Source organism: Nomia melanderi, chromosome 12 (genome assembly GCF_051020985.1).
Source record: "Nomia melanderi isolate GNS246 chromosome 12, iyNomMela1, whole genome shotgun sequence".
Taxonomy (NCBI): Eukaryota; Metazoa; Arthropoda; class Insecta; order Hymenoptera; family Halictidae; genus Nomia; species Nomia melanderi.
Window position 1 is genome coordinate 4,009,318 of NC_135010.1, and position 20,503 is coordinate 4,029,820.

General features: G+C 32.8%; 1 long non-coding RNA gene across 2 annotated transcripts in view; it reads left to right on the plus strand.

Annotated features, from left to right (window-relative positions):
* The first annotated feature begins 5,113 nt into the window (after positions 1-5,113).
* The window catches only part of LOC143175136 (uncharacterized), a 28,040-nt gene continuing 12,650 nt past the window's right edge, over positions 5,114-20,503 (plus strand). The window contains exons 1-3 of one of the 2 annotated variants that reach the window (XR_012999806.1): positions 5,114-5,261; positions 8,609-8,859; positions 9,365-9,503. This is a non-coding gene — a long non-coding RNA (uncharacterized LOC143175136). Of the gene's footprint in view, positions 5,262-8,608; positions 8,860-9,364; positions 9,504-20,503 lie in introns of those variants that run through there. The other variant, XR_012999804.1, reaches the window with a different exon arrangement.

Below are 20,503 nucleotides of genomic sequence, written 5' to 3' on the forward strand. Positions count from 1 at the left end.
AAAATTAAATATAACAATAGGTTTATTTGGAATTTTAAGATTTTTCCCAAGATATTATTACATTCTCTTCTATGAAACGTTACTCATTACTTGTTAATTACTTATTAAGCAACATTAATGAATAGTTAATAAATAGCAATATGTATAGTAATGATTTAATTAGAAAAAATAATTTTAACAAACAATAGTATTTATTAGTAAAATTATTCTGCATTAGCAATAAATATTATATGATATTATATTACTTTGTCAGTAAATGTATAAATAATGATGTTATATTAGTTCGTCAGTAAATGAACAAGTAATAGTATTATATTACTTCGTCAGTAAATGAATAAATAATAATATTATATTACTATTTGTAGGCAAGGTTACTCATTAATATACCAATCACGAGCCTCAATTTCCGCAACCGAGCACATTTTCGTTTCCTTCGAAATCCTCGCTTCCCAGTCTATTTACCCATGATACATTAAGTAATCCGCGAAGTACACGGTGCACGTTAATAAGTCCGCGTTTCTTTAATGAAATGCAAAAGAATAACTGTACCCTACGGGAGAGGACTGCGATCCAACGATCCCCTGGTAGAAGATTGTCTTCATTGTATCGGCGTGTGATCAAAGGAGTGGGTTACTATGCTCCCTGGTCTCGTTAAAAGCTCGCGAACCGCTTTAATCATTATCTATCAAAACCCGCTTCTCCAGTAATCCCGCTATTTGCATTAATGCCACTTATTATTCGACCCTTAATTGAAACGGATCGCCCGGTACCCCATTGTTATTTCCCTAACGGTACGAAGGAGAGGTTTCCAGCCGCGAAATTTCTCATGATGGACACCCAGTGCTAGCCGTGGCCGCGGACGCGTTCCGACGACCTGATTCCTACTTGCAGTCGGCATCTGCGGGTAATTAACGTGAATCATAATCGTCAAGCTGGAGAGCCTGAAACAAGGATGTCCAATGAGTTCTACTTTGTTAGTACTAATTGTGGTGGACATAGAAAAGGAACGAAAACAAAGATTGGATGAGGGAATTGAAGGTTGAACGAGAAAAATTGGGGTCATTGGTTTCTTGATTTGGCGCATTGAATCATATGTTAATTATGGTTTAGTTACATTGTGTTTATTTAACACTAAAACTACCAGACGAGTCAAAATGACCCCTTCCTGATTTCTTCTTTTCGCAATTATTACGAAGATAGCTATTTCTGTGAGCAATTATTAAAGAAATTGATTTGCCAAGACACAAACTGCATTGTAAATCAATTAAGGGTTCAATAGATGCATTCTTGGAGTTTCTATACAGGAATTTCAAAAACTCAATTTAATTGTTCGGTAGTTTTAGTGTGAAGGGGTTGAGATAAGGGTTATCAATAACTGACTAATTAGGCTATAGAAATGTAAGTGTTTATTAAATATTATATTATTTAATATGAATATTTATATTTACATGCAAGCATATTTGTATTTATGGCAAGTTTGAATTATACTAACACATGAGATTGAATGACTGCGTTAAAAAATTGCATTCAAAGCTTTTTATAGAATTTTAATCTATTTATGTAACTTTAATCTATGGATATAATTATATCATTAATCATGAAACTTGTCCTACGGTACTGTCTTGGAACATAAAAAGGATTTTTCTTTTTAGGAAATGGATTACGTAAATTCCTTTTTTCTCTTTGGAGCACCTTTAGAAACAAATTCTTTTTTGTATGAAATCATAAGTGGATAATAGGTATCCATTAATCTAATTGATTGAATGCTGTTGCAGCCAAATACTTTGCAATATTAACTACATGCTCGTTTTATACAATGTATGTAGTTTGGAGCAACCATTCATATCAATGAGTTCAATGAATCACTGTTATTGAGTGTGAACGCATCAGCTCATCAATTCGTCAGATGTCAGTTCTCCATAAATTAATTTGATCCTTCCTAGCAAGTACCTTGTCATTTAGCGTGGTTCCCCCATGCATAAAGCTACCGTATTGACTTCCACTGAATACCAATTACTCTTTAAGGTTCGTTTCGTCGCCTCGTCGTTTCGTGCACTCACGCTTTTCTGCTACCTGTTTTGACGCATGATATTTAAAACAATTTTCAGACATCTGATACAATTGACACTATGTGGACTTTACCAAAATAAAATTATATTACCCGCATTGTAAGTATATTTTCCAGACAAATTGAGGGTACAGTTTGTAATAAATGAGCCATTTCTTTGTTAAAATAATTAATTTCTTATAATGGAAAGTAGAAAAATTATCAAATGTAGAAAAATTGATATAAATAGTAAGTAAAATACAATTATTTTAATAAAATTATCTAAGTAAGGTACCAATTAATATTTTGCAGTGAAACTTGGAAACATTGAAAAAATAGAATTAATCACTTTAATATATTATATAATATAACAATATAATAATATAAAATTTAAAAACGTCAACTCTTTAAACCTCCATAAATTTCACAACTTTGCAAATCATTTAGAATTCTTTCATAAACACATTCTTAATATTTAACAATATAATAATTAAAATAATACAAGAAAAAATCGAGGTTTTTATCTCTTTAAACCAAAAAAGTCCCCCAAACTCTGTTAGACTCAATTTGGTCAAGCTAAGCTTCACCTCACACGCACCGCCATATCGAAGATAAACGACCGTGCAATTTTCTATAACGGGTCTCTGAAAAATCATGCGATCCGGTCGCCCCCCGTCGAATTTCTCGGTGTAAAAAAGGAATTTTGACAATGTCGCGACCCTCCTGCTCCTTTAATCGTGGCCTGTACCTCGTAAATCCCCGTGATCGACGAACACGTGTACGGTATCATGTCGCAATTATCATTTAATGGCTCGATCCGACCCTTCGTTCAATTAATTACTCGCCTTCGCTCGCGAGACGCAACTTTGTAGACTGCGGTTGCACGGACGGTTAATTGGCATTTAAAAGAAAGTGATTAGTGATGCGTTCGTTCCGCTTTAACATCTCGGGCCGTGTGGCGCGTGCAATTAGCGTAAATTGTCGCAGGGTAGGGCGAATTTTTTCACCGAAATGGTAATTTCAACGCCATTGGAACGGATTATTATCCGCAGCGATTTATTAGTGGCAGTTGCGCGCGTTCGGTTGTTTGAATTTATAGGTAGGTAGACGTAACCGGCAATATTTGTGCGCCACCGGTAATTTATATTCGGATATTACCAAGGTTTATCTACGGACCACGAGAACGTTGATTATACGGATTTTTTCATTATCTTAGTTTCAATTATATCTACGGCTCGATATCAATCTTCTGAGAAATGAACTTCCGACGTCTGTGTGGTTTCGTTTTTATGGACTAATTTATTACTCACGGGATTGAAAAGGATCTTATGCTCCGACTTTGAATAGAGACGGTTATAACTGTATCGGGGTATTAAACAATAGTATAAATGATTCCTAATGTACAGCCAGTCGCAAAAATTCATTACACAAATTGTAGTGTTTCAATAATTGCTTAAAAAGGTTACAAGGATTACGATTGTTTTATGTCTTAATCAGTGGAATGTTTATGAATATTTGAAGTTGATTCTTTCACGCGAAAAATAAAAATTTGATAGAAGTTCATATTAGGGTGGACTCGTTCGATTACCTTGAACTTGAAATATGTGGTCAAGAGCATGATTTTAAACATGTTCCTATACATGTTATCGTCGTTTGATTTTACTTTTTTAAATATTTGCGAAAATATATTTGTTACTAATATATGTTAATATGTGAAAACTAAACTAATATACGAAAATATATATTGGAATGAGGTGTTCTTTTTCAAGTACATATATTTTTACAAATACAGTAGAACCTCAATTATCCGATCTAATTGGGGGACTAGTAGTGATAAATGAAAAATCGGGCAGAAATGTTCCTAAGTATATTTGCAAAATTTGATCGTACATGTCTTGAGACAATATTCATGAATTCAAATTACTGAGTTTGTGGATAACCATAATTGTGAACGATCTAAATTATAAAAATAGTGACTCAATTTATTATCAGAGTAATTGAGATCCATTGTATCTGAAAAACTAAAATTCAAAAAGTTGTCAAATATTGTTTCTGTCAATAACGTCAAGATCAAGGTCATCGAAGCAGCATCCTTCAATGTAAATATTTACCTATTATCTAATATTATTAATATTTCTTATGTGATATATTTACGACGCGGACAGTCAGGAGGTTAACCCTTAGAATACCAATGGAATCATTAAGCTCCTAGAGCGTAATTAAATACTTCAATTCGCTAAACATGCAGCTTGAATTACGCCATTCAGCACTCGAGCATTTCATTAACATAATTAACACTAGAACTCAGAAACTGATTTATTCTTTTTGACATTATTGAAAGGATAACACGATTCTCTGAGGAATTACCAAAGAAACTAATTTAGCAATACGCAAGAATAATTATAAATTAATAGAAATGCTAATAGACTCACTCTCAGAGTTTCCGTAGAAAAATTTCAAAAAGTTTATCTGACTGCTTGGTAGTTTTACTGTTAATGAGTATTCACAGAAAAAGATTGTAAGTGCCAACATCAAACTTTTCAAGAGCAGCAAGAAAGTTTCTGATCTAACATTACGTTGAACGTTATGTCATAATGGTGTCATCTTCCGATATTATCAATACTCTGCATCACTGTTATTATTGACGTCTGCTTACAAAACTAAAATTGCACATAGGAAGGTATGTTCAGCAGTTTCTAAGCTTACTTTAGGATTTTTTAAAAATCTGGACGTTGTTGTTTGTTAATTTTTTACTCCTTCATAATGGATGCTGGCCGATAAGAAAACATACGTGTCAAATATTTTCTTGAGAACTGATTCACATAAGTTTCATCAAAATCGGCGTGTGCTGGTTAAAAAGATTTCCTTGTAAGCAGTGCCACGTGTGGTATGTACTTAGGTTTTACGAGAAAAACAAAGCTGCCGTTTGAGAATTGCGAGCGGATAAGACTCGATACGCAATCTGGCTTTCCCACAGAAAAGTACGCGACCGCGGACCGTGTAGTACACGCGTTCTCCGAGCCCGAGCGCTAGATTTAGAACGTTCATGTGGATAAGACACACGCGACGATTAAGATCGCCATTGACAAGACTCCTTCTTTCCTCCATTACTCGATTGATTTGCATAAGCCTCGCTTGTGCTTCGAACGGTGGTAGGTAATACGCGAGTGATGCTGGTGACTCATTGATTCCGCGTAGCGAGGATTAAATTACGGTACGTTTTTTCCCTATTTTTACTGTATTCATATTTTTTTCCGTTATACTTGGACGATTATTTTCCCTTCTTTAATATTATTGCTTTACTTGGATGCGATTTCGCGTTTCTTTCATTCTACGCGAATACCTTTAATGAAGGTTTGATAAAAAACAATGGGAATTGGTTTTGCGATACAATCGATTTTGACCTTCGATCTCTTTTTTTAACATTGGTTTTGAGGAGATCGTGTTTTAATTATTGTAAAGGGAGTATTCATGTTGATAAGAATTCTGGGAGTCTGTAATTGCTGTCTATAATAATATTCGTAATAATGAGAATTCTATAGTAATTATTTCTTGTGAATGTATTATTCGGTTGCGTTGCTATATTCGTTTTTAACATGTGCTGCGAATAAGTACGATTTGTAGTTTGTTAACGGCTTTAATAAACATTCTGTTGATGAATTTATGCGTGTTATTGTAATTATATAATTAAAGAAGAAAGCGTAACGTACGCGTTTTAATTATTTCACACGCTAATGGATTAATAAAGATTATTCCTTCTAACATTTTCATTGAAGAAATTCTATAAACCGAATACAATGCACTTTTTGCAATTAAGCTTTATTACATATAATGTTCGACCTTTATTTTTCATATTATTCATTTCGCATGTTTATTTTGTACAGATTCCCCACTTTCCTTTTCTTTAACGTCCGTTTTAAACCAGGATAAAGTTAGCTTCATTTGCATAAACTCGTGTGCAAGAATGTTTACCCAGTAACCTTATTTTCTATAATGAGGGTTTTGCGTGGCAACGTTTAACCTTCGATTTCGTAACACTAAATTTGTAGCGCGTGCAACGCGCGTTTACGAATAAAAGCGTAACGAAAATATGGTTTAATAAGCAACTCACGCTTTCGGTGCTGGATCAAAATTTTATGTGATCACGCGGTATATGATTTAGTGTTACACGATCGTGATACGAAGAAACACTGTCTTAAGAGAAATTGAGCGAGGAGAATATTCATTCTTAGTTCGATAACTAACAATGTGAATTTTAAAAGTAAAGTTACTTATTTTTCTAATAATTCTAATGCTTTTTTTTAATGATCTAATGTTAATTTTAGAACACATTATTGCTAGAAGTATTTAAACTGACTTTTTGAAATTTCTTTTTAAAAGCTATGAGGGTATAATTATTAAGTTTCAATTAGCTTATATTTAGGTATTTTTAAATCAGTTTCTTCAATAATTTCTCAAATAAGTATCTGTACCTTTTCAGTAATTATAAAAGAAGAAATATGGAATGGGTATCATTTTAATTCGTAGTTTTAATGTTAATAATAAAAAAAGCAATTTCTGTCAAATTCTTAAAATGCGTTAACTATTAAATATTGGTAACTTTATCCTTTGCACTCGGGGATTTCAATATTCCTTTCAAAATGTCTCCTCAGAGGGGAAATCCAAGTGCAAAGGGTTAATTTCTCTTAGTTTTTTTTCAAATTATATTTTAATAATTTTAATATGTTTTTACTTGACAACGAAAAGAGGCATTGAAGATATATGGATTCAGATTTATGGATATTAAAAGATTCTATCGCAATGAAGTATAGATATAGTATTTTTACTATTAAGTATGCTTTATCATTGAAGAATTTTTTTATTTTTATCTGTGCTTTATCAATAAAGAATGCGTTTAGAGTGAAAAATATTTAACTTGTTATCCAACAATAATGTGTCGAAGTGATTCACACGTAATTAACATCAGACTGAAACCTGTTCAGGAAAAATATAAGCTTACGTTAACGAAGACTAACCACACGATAAAACGGTACATAATTGCACCACTTCCAGTTAATTAGTAGCCTCTTGAAAATTACAAATTGCTACATATACTCGGAATTTTTATTTTCGAGTCCATTAGTTAAATTTCGAGACGAATGTAAGGTGATTATGTTGTCTGATAAAGGTGATTAAAACGTGAAAAGCAGTCTTTAAATCATGCTTGTATACTAATTTACATTGCCACTTTAAGTGTTTTGAACAGCATTTAACATGAGAATGTACAGCTTATTAATATTGCATTGATTCATTAAAAACTATCCTTTTTAAAATGAATTCCATTTGAAACACAGCTGCATTAATTCTACGTTGTGATATTAATGAAACACTTGTTAAATATAATTGTAAGTAATTCTAATTCAATATTTGTTCATTGATAATTATGCATTATGAATATGTTATTGCAAGTTAAAATTTTAGTTATGGTCTAATGTTAATAGTTTCTAGTAGAAAGTACGTTTATGCTTACGACTCCAATCTTCTTAACAGTTATTATTTTGTTCTATTTTATAATAGCAATATAAAAAATTTTTCTTATTAATTAATCATTTTAGTTTGAAAGTTTAGTTATGAAATAATAGCACGAAATAATAAAAACACAATTCATTATATCTTATTATCAGTTTATTAGACATTTTCTAGTTGCATTTGGTTGTCTGTTCTTCATCTCACCAAACAATAGCAGTTTATCGTCATTTTCTTCTACTTTATATTTACATTTCAGCCAATTTTACAAATCATAGAATTTATTTGCTCCAGATTATTTTATTTCATGTTAAGAGCTGTAATACTTTGTCTGTTGCGTGGTCAATTAGTTTTCTACAATAGAAACTTTATCAAAAACGAGGGAAATGTGACGAAAGGAACATAAAATCGACTAGAGCAATAAATAATAATACAATTAACATTTGTAGGGTAAACATAGGAGAGGCGCCACGCTTTTTCATTTGAAGCCAATAATAACTTTGTTTTCGTAATAATCAAAACAATTTACTTTTCCTTGTAATAGTACATCCATATACTTTGAAAAATAACAACCGTTTAAAACGCTTTTTCCTTAAAAAAGAAAAAGGCATTAAAATCTTTTAATTCCTCTTCGTATTTTTCGCTCTTATATTTTGCCCGCCACAGTCATTACAGTACAATGTAAGCTGTAAAGCGTACATGATATCCATAAGTCTTACAGAGTAACCTAATACATCAAATAATCTAAGAGAATTCTTGAATCTGCGAAAAGGTCAAGTCATCAGTCGAAAAACAAACATAACTTCAAAGCACTCGCATTTTTACCCATAAAATCATTACCTGTCAGCCCCAGAACAAAACAGCTCCCACTTGAACATAATAGATAACAGAAAAGTCCCGCACAGTTCGATCATCCTCTTTGATCGATATCAGTCGTCGATGGCGCGATCGCGTGTCGTCGTTAGGAATTAATTACCGACCAGTTCCTAAAAGGATTCACGATAACGAGCGCAATACATCCCGGGCCCTCTAATTACTTCGTTGAATCGTTCGCAGAGGCAGGAGAGGGGGAGGTTACCTGGACGAGAGCGATGATCGCGGCAGGACCGGGAACGCGGCGAGGGATCGTTTATCGAGGGGAAGTCTCTCGCGGCCACGCAACGCTCCGCTGGATCCTCAGAAGTCGGGCAAAAAGCTTTCCTCCCCGGCTCCCGTGGTATTTCATTGCCCGTATAATCATATCCGACATATAACCATCGTTATGTGGCCACCGGTACCGGAGACCCACGATCCAACCGTCTGCTTCAGTAAGTGTCAGTTTCAATTTCTTCTTCCTTCTCCGTTTCTTTTCTGCCTCCTAACCTCTCCACCCTTCGTCCTCTTCATCATTTTCTTCTTCTTCTTCTTCGCTTGATACCCGTCCAAACGAATCTCGCTCCCTTTTGCGGTTTCCTGACGTCCTCCGACGTGTCCCTTGTATTAGGTAATCGCGTATGAAACGGTGACTTCCACTTTCGAGGACATTCCTCGGAGTGAACGATGTGGAAACATTAGAGGTACTATAGTCCCTGATCAAAAACTTAGGGCTACATTTGGTGTCATCATCTGTGAAGAGATCAGTAATGAATCAGCAATTTGATTCTTGTCTGGTTGTTTCCTAGTTTTTTATAACTTAAGCTTAATTTCTGTGATTAACTGTTGATCTTAACCTTTCATTTTTATATAATATTGATATATAATGCATCGATATGTGAAGTATTGAAATAAAATTGTTTTGTTTCTCGATTTACATGTGATTTTTCGTTGAATTAGTTGCAGCAAATTTCCTCTATGTCTCATTAAAAAATGTTGAGTACATCCACGGAAACATTTTTGGAGTACAATGGGTCAACGCTAGATGAATAAATTATTATTAAATTACCTTTTGGACTCGCAATACTATGATTACTGCAAAAAAGTGTTAAAAAGCGTCTATGAATAAAAAATGACATTAAAAACAAACATGACGTTATCTACATGTCACTCTTTTTCCTACTGTCATTAATATTTCATTAATATGTATATCATTATCATAGAGCATTCGTAGTGACCTGTTGCGGCATGTCGTTGCGAACGTGTCATAAGTTATGCACTACTGTGCTAACTTGTTCCATGTTTTCTTTCACAACTGTGCTGGATAAAATTACTTTACGGTCAATAATTTAGTAGAAAAAGGAAAGGATTTGATGCTTATTCTGTGTTTACGTTTATTATAGAGCTTATAGATTGATGATAGACAAACAACATTTCGTTTATACGAAAAATAAATAAATAACATTCAGATTCCTCGAATTCGGTTGAAAATTTTCATCGCGAAGGGTTAAATAATATAATCGAACTGCCAAACAATGCGTGCTTAGCGATTAGCCAGACTCCTACGCGATTCCCAACATATTTGACCTGTCCGTATTTCATTTTCGAAATGTCTGCGGTAATTACTACCACTCCTGTCTCGTTCCGAAAATGTTTTTGCTGAAACTGCTCATTTTTCCCGGTGTTCGCGCGTCCTCTGGTTTTTCTGGCGGTCCCCTATCCGCGCATTCATCTGCCGCGTTCTTACCGCCGCCTCTCGTTGAACGTTGTCCTTTCCCTCTTCCTTTCCAATTATATACACCGTGTTTCTCGTTTATTTACTAAGTTCTAAGCGCGCCGACTTCCAGTGCGTCGGAACGCGCGCCGCTCAGATTCCAGGTGACATTCTGACCGTTTTTCCCGTCATAATGCCGGACCACTTTTGTTCCACGTCGGGTCCTCGGCATTTCGTAGCTATTTAGCTACCCCCACGCCGCTACTGTCTTTTTATTGCCGTTGAAGAGTGCTATTGTTGAACTAGGGGCGGATTCGAATTTCATTTTTAACCCTTTGCACTCGTATGTCATGCTGGAGATTATAATACAAACTTGTTATAGAACGTTGGAAATTATTCTAGAAACTTCTAGAACTTCAAAAGATTATACAAATTAAATTCTATTATAATAATAATAAATCAAATAAATATAAAACGTTGAATTCTACCGCTGTAAATTACTTTAATTCATTTCCCTAGAAATAAATACAAGCTTACATCTAACAATATTGAAAATAAATCGAATGCAGAGGGATAACTTTTTGCGGACGAATGTCAACATTTTAGGAAGATCAAATTTTCATAATTGGAATACTAAACAAATAGTTGAATTACTCAAATAGCAAGAGGTCGGAGCTTATAAATCGCTTGAAAACAGTTACGAAAAGAGAATCGATGTCAAATTGAAATATTTAGTCACATAAGTAACTGAATAATAATGTAACTTTGGAGCTATCATATCAGATCATTAATAATTAATTGTAACACCATTAGCTTTTGTTAAGAAAGAATAAATAACGTGTTAACGCGCTGAACGCCGTGCAATAGATTTTTTACATATAAATTTTATACCTTTTTTTATAATATACCAAGTTTCGAAATAATTCTTAACTTTCTTGGGCTTCAAGTAATCTATCCCTTTCTTGAACCTTCGGAATTACCGGCAATCGCTGTTTCCGGCAATCCGTGCATAAGCGTCAGCCGTTGTCTTTTGCGCTCTCGTCACGTGTTGCGCCACCATCTCCACCCCTAATTGTCCTTTCTTGCCAATTAAGCGCTTAAACGCTGCTACTAGATAATAAACCGCAGACTAGTTTCGTATGGGAAAGAGACTTGAACGTGGAATATGTATGTACATACATACAGTTAGCAACAAAAGTATTCCAACATTATGTATGTATGCTTAGGCACAATAAACGTTCCATAATTTATTTGCATATTGATGAGACTAAAACTACCGAGCTATTAAATTGACTTTTCGAAATTCTTCTACAAAAACTCCAAGAATGCATCTATTGAGACTTTAATTGGTTTACAATTCAGTTTGCTTACTGAATTGCTCTAATAATTTTTCAGAGAAACATCTGCCATCTTCTGACCTCATTTTTTCAGAGGAACGTCGATCTCATTTTGGCCTCTATTTTGACCTCTCTGGTAATTTTAGTGTTAAATATTTTTTCAACTTTATTGTATGTATACACCACAAATGCAACTGATTTTAGTAAATAGCAATACACTGTGCACAATTTTTGAATGATTACATACTCTTTACTATGCTGTTCAAATGCTATCGTTGTTGATTATATATACGCAGCTTTTACTGCTTTTTACTGGAAAATGAATTTATTAACACGTTGATCGCCACGAAAATTGTAAGAATGTCGTATAATATTACTTACAGTTTCATAACAGAAGCAAATGGTATTAGAATTCATTATTAATCATGTAGTATTACAGCTTTTAACCCCTTGCCCTACAATATCGTGTCAGACTCGTGGTGAAGATTTCAAATAGGCTTTAACAAATATAAAATATCTCTGTTGGACGTAATTGGAAAAGAAATCATAGGGCAAGGGGTTAAGTTACACTGTTACTTAGACAGTACTAGTATTTGTGATTGAAAAAAGATCGAACCATTTATAAAATTGTATCAAAGTTCTGATTTTATTGTATACTTTCATAAATGTGCTTATTAACACAGAAGTTCACGTAAAAGTCCACAATTTAAAGTCACATTATCTTCATGGAAATACTTTAAAGCATTTATATACGGAAAATCGGTATTTTGCACAAACATCAACAAAACTTGGTTAAACTAATTAACTCTACTGTCTATTTAAATTTCATTAATAATTAATAATATTATATTTAACAACAATTATTTTTCTTTTTGTATTATATTGTCCGATAGTTTATAATTTCCGTGCAATATTTTCGCACAGTGTACACGCGAATAAAACACAGCTTTACTTTCAACACGTGTATAATACATCGAATCTGTAAGAAGTTGAAACAGTGGTGATCCACTGTTTCTAACGTGGATGTTTGAACGGCAAACAGTAAAGAAATCAATCGTAAATTCTGCGGTACCATCCCGGAACGGCCACACAAATCACATGGATCTTGCAGTCCCCTTGGATAGTGGCCAAAAAGTCGTTCGGTATATCGGATGCTCATTCAGGATGAATCGGAAGGGATCGATAAATCATACATCTGGTATAAACAAGACCTGTCGCATTGGTCCCATCGAATAATAAATTTTTACGACTCGCGTGGTACCTTTCTTGTATTATCGCTCGCAAATTCAGAATTTTCTGTCGGTTGCCTGATCCGAGCATGTTTCACCATTCAATCGAGAACTATGTGATACTTCTTTAACACTACAACTACCAGACGGGTCAAAATTACCCCTTCCTGATTTCCTCTTTTCGCAATTATTACAAAGATAACAGCTGTTTCTGTAAGAATTATTAAAGAAATTGGTTTGCCAATGCGCAAACTGCATTGTAAATCAATTAAAGTCTCAATAGATGCAATCTTGGAGTGTCTATAGAGGAATTTCAAAAAGTCAATTTAACTCGGTAGTTTTAGTGTTAACCTATTTTGCATCGTTGATGAACACAGTCAGCCACGAAAGTTTACATTACCATACATTATTGTTAATTTATATTCATTTTATTTGTTTTATTGTTTTTATCTATTATATTTGAGTCAAATCTGTTAATTTGCTTTATATAATTAGATAATTTTGCTTTCTTGATTTTATTTGTTTTGTTTATTTCATTCCTTTTATTTATATTACTATTAATTTATATTTATTTATATTAGAAATTTCAGATATTTGGGAAAGATACAAGACATTTTTATATTTTACAGTTACAACTCATTGATTAGTTCAAATTAGCGAGGTGTCAAAAAAAATTGTTATATTTATGTACTAATAATTGCAAATAAACCAAAAATTAGATAGAATTCGTAACTATATAGTTATAAGAATCTCTTTATGGTAGGCATTTATACAAAATGCTGTAATTATTATAATTTTAAGAGTAATAAATTTTATTTATCTGTAATATATATATATATATTTAATATAGATTTTCGTAAAATTGTATTTTCGGTTTAATTATATTTTTTCATATCGGTATAGGAAATAGTTCAAATAAAATTCTAGAAGTATAATTTCTTTGTTTTATAAAGGTAAAATGAAATATAGAAAACTAATGTATATTAATTAATTATTTACAAACGTGAGTTATAGATATATAATATTCATTCAAGTTAGTTTGCTTTATAATTTTCACAGGTATAATTAGAATTATTACTTCTATGAAGTTTAATAAGTTTTAAATGTTGAGGCTTTCCTGTAAAAATTAATTAAAAGAATAAAACATTTTCTTCAGTACTTCGTTATCAAAGAATCAAGTTTAAAAGTTTAATTAAATGCTGAATGTTTTCGTAGTTAATCCACGTTGTATTATTATTTTAATTATTTTGCAGCGATCTATTTTATTACTTCTATACTTGTAATTTCAAATTTCTTTAATTGTGTGTTATATAATGTCTAATGGTTTAAATGAAAATTCATGAGCCCTTCTATCACTGATGTTTCATCTAAATAAGAATCACCCCATTCAATTTGTAATTCACAGTTCGTAATTGCGACAATCATGTATGAACGTGGAATTAAAACTTGAAGGAACTACAGTTAATTAAAAGGGTGCAATCGAGTTGCATTTCAAGTTTGTTACAAGAAATTCGTTTCACGCTGAAGTACACTCCCAGCAGATAGTAATACAAGATGAAACGATATTAATCCTAGTAGTATTTATTCAAACGTTTCTGCAATCGTGTTACGAGTTGATTAAATGTCATTGAGTACCAGCGTTTATAGCCTTTTAATCTAAGGTTCTTCCTAGAGAAATGAGAAAGTGATTAAACCATTGAAATAAAACCGTTTATTACGTACTTTATTTAAATCACAGAAATCTTATTAATCTAAATAATTAAATTGATAATGGTTTAATTTTAATTTATTGTTGTTTTGATTTCGTGTTATACGAAAAATCACTTTATAACGTGATTCGTTTCTTTGGCGTTATAGCCAATATAATCATTCATGTTGGAATAATGTGGCGTACAACGCGTTAACACGTTGACAGCTTTTTTTATATATTTAAAAATTAATTTTCTTGGTGACATATAACACGAAACAAATTTTGTTGAATTTGTCAGATGCAAGAAATTTAAGAGTAAGAGAGAAAGTCTGTTTGCTCAAAAAAATTGTTTTGTCTATATGATCAATTTGATGAGTGTCGATTAGGCGGTCTATGGTACGCATGGGCAAAAAAGTAAATGGTTATAAGTATTAAGTACAAGTAAAAACAAATGCTAGATTTCGTATGTATAATCTTTTACTAACACTAGACAGTAAATTCTGGAAACTCTAAAGTAACTACAATAAAAAATCAGCAAAAATGAAGACAAATGAATAGTATACTTAAAATTGTGATAATATTTGCTTGGTGTTTTCAGTAAATTGTTACGTATTTTAGTATTTCTGTAAATACCAACTATTACGCACACGAATTTCAAATGTTTACCAGAAAATCTAATATACACTTCATTTGTTACGCATATAGAATTAAATATTTACTTACAAACTCCCTAATATAAAGTATATATTATAATACTTCTATTTATTGTTTCTAGTAAATACTTCACTCTACGTTTTACTGTTTCTAGTAAATACTTCACCCTTCAGGCATACACAGAACCAAGTATTCCCTTACAAAATCCCCAACAAGAGCTAATACTTTTTTCTATGCACGCGTTACGATGTGTTAATTCGTCATTCCGCTTATAACATTATCGTAGAACAACAGATGGTGTGTTCTTCAGAGGCCGTGTACCTCATAAATAAAAGTTTTATTGTCGATACTGGTTCCCGCTAAACGCGCTCCGAGATAAAGTCCCTGATAGATATACCGCGCGTCATAATGAATTCTTTTTGCGGTGGCTGCACCCCTTTGAACGACTTCTCGGTACTTCTCCGCCCCGTTCTCTTCGTCCTCCCTCTCCGTTCAGCCGCTCCACTTGTTCCTCGTCATTATTATTATTATTATTAACTATAAAAGAGCACGGCGAATGGTAGCGGCGAGGAAGGAGAGAAGAAGAGCGGAAGAAAGAAAGATGAAGAGGGAAAGAGAGACGCGAGGTATAGTAGAAGGAAGCTGCTCGTAGGCCTCTCGCATTTGCAACGCGAGAATTATCGATCGCCGGCAAGCATTGCATCATAAATTACTGTTTTTATCCGAGGGGCCCGATTTCGGGGCCCCGCGTGCGTCCTTTCTCTTCTTTTTTCGCGTCCCGGAGATTTATCTGAAATATTAAAAGTCGCTTCCTGCCATGCGTACCGAGCGTGTACCGTGCGTCGTTGGTCATTGTTCACGTGCCTCTTCTACAGGACCGTTATTTTTGCGCCATTTTGAATGACGGAGAGCGTAGAATTGAACAGATAGCGAATAATTAATGATTTACGTGAAGTGTAGATTGTAGATGCTTACGAGCATTCTTGTTTTTGTGGAATAAAATTTGTAATTGAGTAGAATTTTTCTTTCTTTGTGGTAAGAATTACTGTGGGATTATTGATTCGTGTGAAGAATTGATTGCAGATGTTTATCGTAATTCTTAGTCCTGTGGAGAAAATTTGGGAACCTGGAATTAAGTAGAATTTCATTTCTTAAAGTACCAAATTAGTGGGTAAAGAGTAATCGTGGCTTACCTTTACCCATCGTCAACAATAACAAATTCGTCAAATCATAAAAAAATTACTTGTGTCCTCAATCTTATTTAAAAAACAACTCATCACACATGCACGCACGCATTCAAGTAACACTCAACTCCTAAACACTCAGAAATGATTACGCGGTAGAAATGAATGTTTCATTCGCCTCAAGGATCGCAACGAATGGAAAAGGACAAACATGTAATTCTCTTTCATTTTGTCTTGTTTTCCCATTAAAATATATCCTAGGTGCATTCATCCTGCGTTTAACGAGTAGATACATACTTCAGTTTTTGGTTTTATCACGGGCAAGACCAGAGATTTTTAAAACTAAATTCCACAGTTAACAGATTCTGCGACGTTTTCCGGCAGAAAAAAATATTTCTTAATGACGGCGATTACTTTCGATGTGCAATCTCCGCCCGATTTTGCATTTCATCGTCTGCTATCATTGCGCGGCATTACACACCGCGCCGCGCTGCACTGCCTCGGCCGTGGCACGGTATATACACGCGGGAATTATCGATCAACGTTGATGCGCGCCGCTGTAAATAACAGTTTTTATACCGTTTTTATCCTCTACCGTTTCCCCTGCTCGCCGGAGATTTATTTGAAAAATTTTGTAAAAAAACCCAACCGCCCTTTCTTTCTCCCGGGCGCTCGTACGGCCCCTCTTGAGATGCACCCGGCCGCATGAGATGCTCGTACTTTCGCCGAAGGTACCCCTTGCAGCCGGCTACGTGGCGGAATGCGTTTGTAAAGGCGCTGTGGGTGATTTTTGCAGGGCCGTACTGGACCCTTCATCGGCTTTCCTCACGAAATCTTGCCTGCTCGTCAGTTTCGATTGTGCCGATCGAATTTAGACAGGAATTAATCCTTCGCCTGTACAGGCTGGTCTCAATTAATACTAACCGTACGGTGACCGGTTTAAAAATTTGATATAAAATTCTGTGTCTTCTTTTGTTCATTTAACTTTACGTCAATTCATATATTGTCCTATTAATGAACCTTTGCCTTATAACTAGTTATTCGACTAGTTACGTTATGAATAGGTAATTAATTAGTTTCGTTTGATCTTTCTTTTCGCTCATTTAACTGTGTATTAATTCCTATATTTTACGATTAGTCTTTATAGATCTATATTAACCCCTTAACCTATGATTTCTTTCATAACTACGATCACAATAATTCCTATGACACTGATAATTCATTAGAAACAACAAAGAATCCCACATTAACTTTAAAGTGTAACAATTAATAAGAGAAATGTAATATTTAATTTAAACTCAAGAGAATTGAAACTTAAGTATTTTTATTAATTTCAGTTTGAGATCTTCGACGTGAATCTGACACGATCTTTTATGGCAAGGGGTTAATTAAGTTTCTCAATGTTTGTTTTTCCTTTTGTTTATGTTTCTAAGAAAAAACATCATCTAATTTGTTTACCTTTATCTTGTTACCAGTTATTTGACTTGTTACGTTACAAATAGATATTTAAAAATTGACCGGTCAAATGACCAGATTCAAAATTCGATTAAACATTCTGCGTTTCCTTTCATTCATTTAATTCTATGTCGAATCTTTGTTAAAATGTTCAGTGGTATTATTGAAAATTTAATATTTCATTTTGTTGCGTTTTACATATTTATATATGACGTAAGTTCATGAAATTGGAAGTTTAACGCGATGCCAGCCATGAAATTTTTTAGCGTTTAGCATAATATTGTTTACCCCTTCACATCAAAGATGAATAGCGTTCGAATTGATTATTAATAAGTTGGTATCAGAGTTCTCACGATGTGCTATTATCTAGTCACTTACGATACTAAATATTATCATCCAACGTCAAATTCTTCATTCTAATTATTTTCAAGCAATTTCGAAGGTCCAGCATCGGTGATTAACTTGGTAGTCAACGTGCTAACCTTTTACGGTCGTATTAATTTTATATAGTAGTATTATGGTGGTTGAAATGAACATCGCATCGCGAACCGGTCAGATGACCAGTTTCAAAATTTCATTAAAAATTCTGTGTCTTCTTTTGTTCATTTAATTTTATATTAATTCGTATATTGTCCCATTAATCAGTTATTCAATTTCTGTGTTTTCTTTTGTTTTTGTTTTTACGGAGAAAAGTTTATCTTGTAACTTCTTTATCTTTCTTTTTTTCTGTGAAAATTGTGCACCCAAATTCGCAATGCATATTGTTTTTCTATGATATATTTTTTTCCTTGTTCCTTTCATTTTGTCTTGTTCTTTGGGTATTTTAAACGTCACGAAATTTACGAATATAGTTTGGTATTCTCTACAATTGCGATTTAAGTAGCAACTATTTTTACGTAATTATTTTTCCGCGTGATGAGCATACTCGTAGCAACAGAAAATATTGCCATTTGGTCATGACGAGTATACTCAACGGTCACAGATAACTGTTAATGAGAATTTATTGGGTTGTTGCAAAAATGTTGACGATTTTTATACGTGGTTAATTTATTTTATTTATTTATTTTCTATTAAAAATCACAAGATGTTTATAATGATAGAAAAATAAGGTTATAAACAGATGGGAGAGGGTAATATTAACCAACAGAAATTATATAATAGATTAACCTTTAAGTATGGACGTGTGGCCTTAGAGAGTTCTATATAAAATATCGTGAATTCTGAAACCAATAAAATTTTTGTTATATATTTAATATTACTGTGTATGTAGAGATATTTTAATACTTCATAGAAAAGTATACATTCATTTTCACATTCATTTTGAAACTTCTAATTAACCTTTCTACGGACCAATTCTGATTACATAAAGTTATTTCTGTTCGATTCTAATGTATTAATTTTCTAAGGTATATGTTTGGCAGGTGCACACACATTAATGCAAGACATTAAGCCGATATAAACTTTTTCTAAAATATTATCAATATATGATAATTATCAGAATCAAGCAAACTTGTACAATTTTAATTAATTTTATTTTCCATAGCTGAAAAAGTATCTTATTTTATGCAAAACTACGTTTTGTTATGTATTAATGTAATTACTCGTCACTGTCAAGAAGCTTTTCAACAATTAACTATATAGTCTGTATTATTATTCAATATCGAATGAGATTTTGAAAGTAACATTTATTATTTCCTTAAATAATATAACTTTTTATTCATATTGAGAAACATTTTTCAAGACGAAATATTCGTATTCACTTTTATTATTCAACTACTTTATTTTAAAGACTGATAAGTAAATATAATTCAAAGTGTTTAAAGAAACCAGTATTTCATAGTTTTTTAAAATTCATTCTGATGTGTTATTACGAGAGATTCGTTTATTATACGAAAGAAAATTCTTTTTATTTCTTTCATTGAAAATCACGTATATGCTGCAGAACATTAAACGTTTACAGCATTCAAAACAGCTTCAGCCGATGAAATGTCTTGCAGCAAGTGGTTTGTTTATACAGCAATAGACATATTTAGTTATTTACAAGGGTTTCCACTTAGCGAGGCAACTAAAAGAATAGATGAAACTGGTTTCTCAAATAACCTATTTATTACAGAAAGGGGTAATGATTACTCCACCGCAGATAAAGGACTAAATGGTTTTAATTATATTATGTTAGGTTTTAATTAAATTATAATACGAAATTACATTAAATCTCTATATATGTATATTATTATAGGGAACATAGAGACTATTATTATAAAAAACATTTCCTGTTCTCAGCAATTTACCTTTCATTGTTTTCTATAAGAAGGTTCAGTAAAAAGATCAGTATCAATTTTTTACTAAAAAATGAATAGGAAATTATAGCAGTAATTCGTGCATCACTGTGTACAATGAAAACTATATAACTTTTTAATAAAATTTTACTTCTTAGACTTCTATAACTTCTTATCATGTTTACGAAATAATCATAAAAACATGTTTTTTCTTTTAATTCGACCAGGAAATCGAAATTAAAATATGCTTCTTATTCAGGTTACAAAGAAAGTTCTGAATCAGTTTCTTTGTAAAGTGTATAATTGAAAAGGAAAATTACTGAAGTATCTCAAAGTCAGTAATATAAGAACCTTTACGAAATTTATTAGAGCTTTTCTATGTAACAAAGAACAATAGAAAATATCTTAAGAATATAAAGAAATTTATTAATAAATTAATTAATCACTTGCTTAACTTCGATTTCTTTAAATTTATTCTCAAGATACCGAATTCGTACATATACTATCACTGGAAGTTGTTTTTAATCACTTACAATGTTCATAATTCAAGAGAAAGTAAA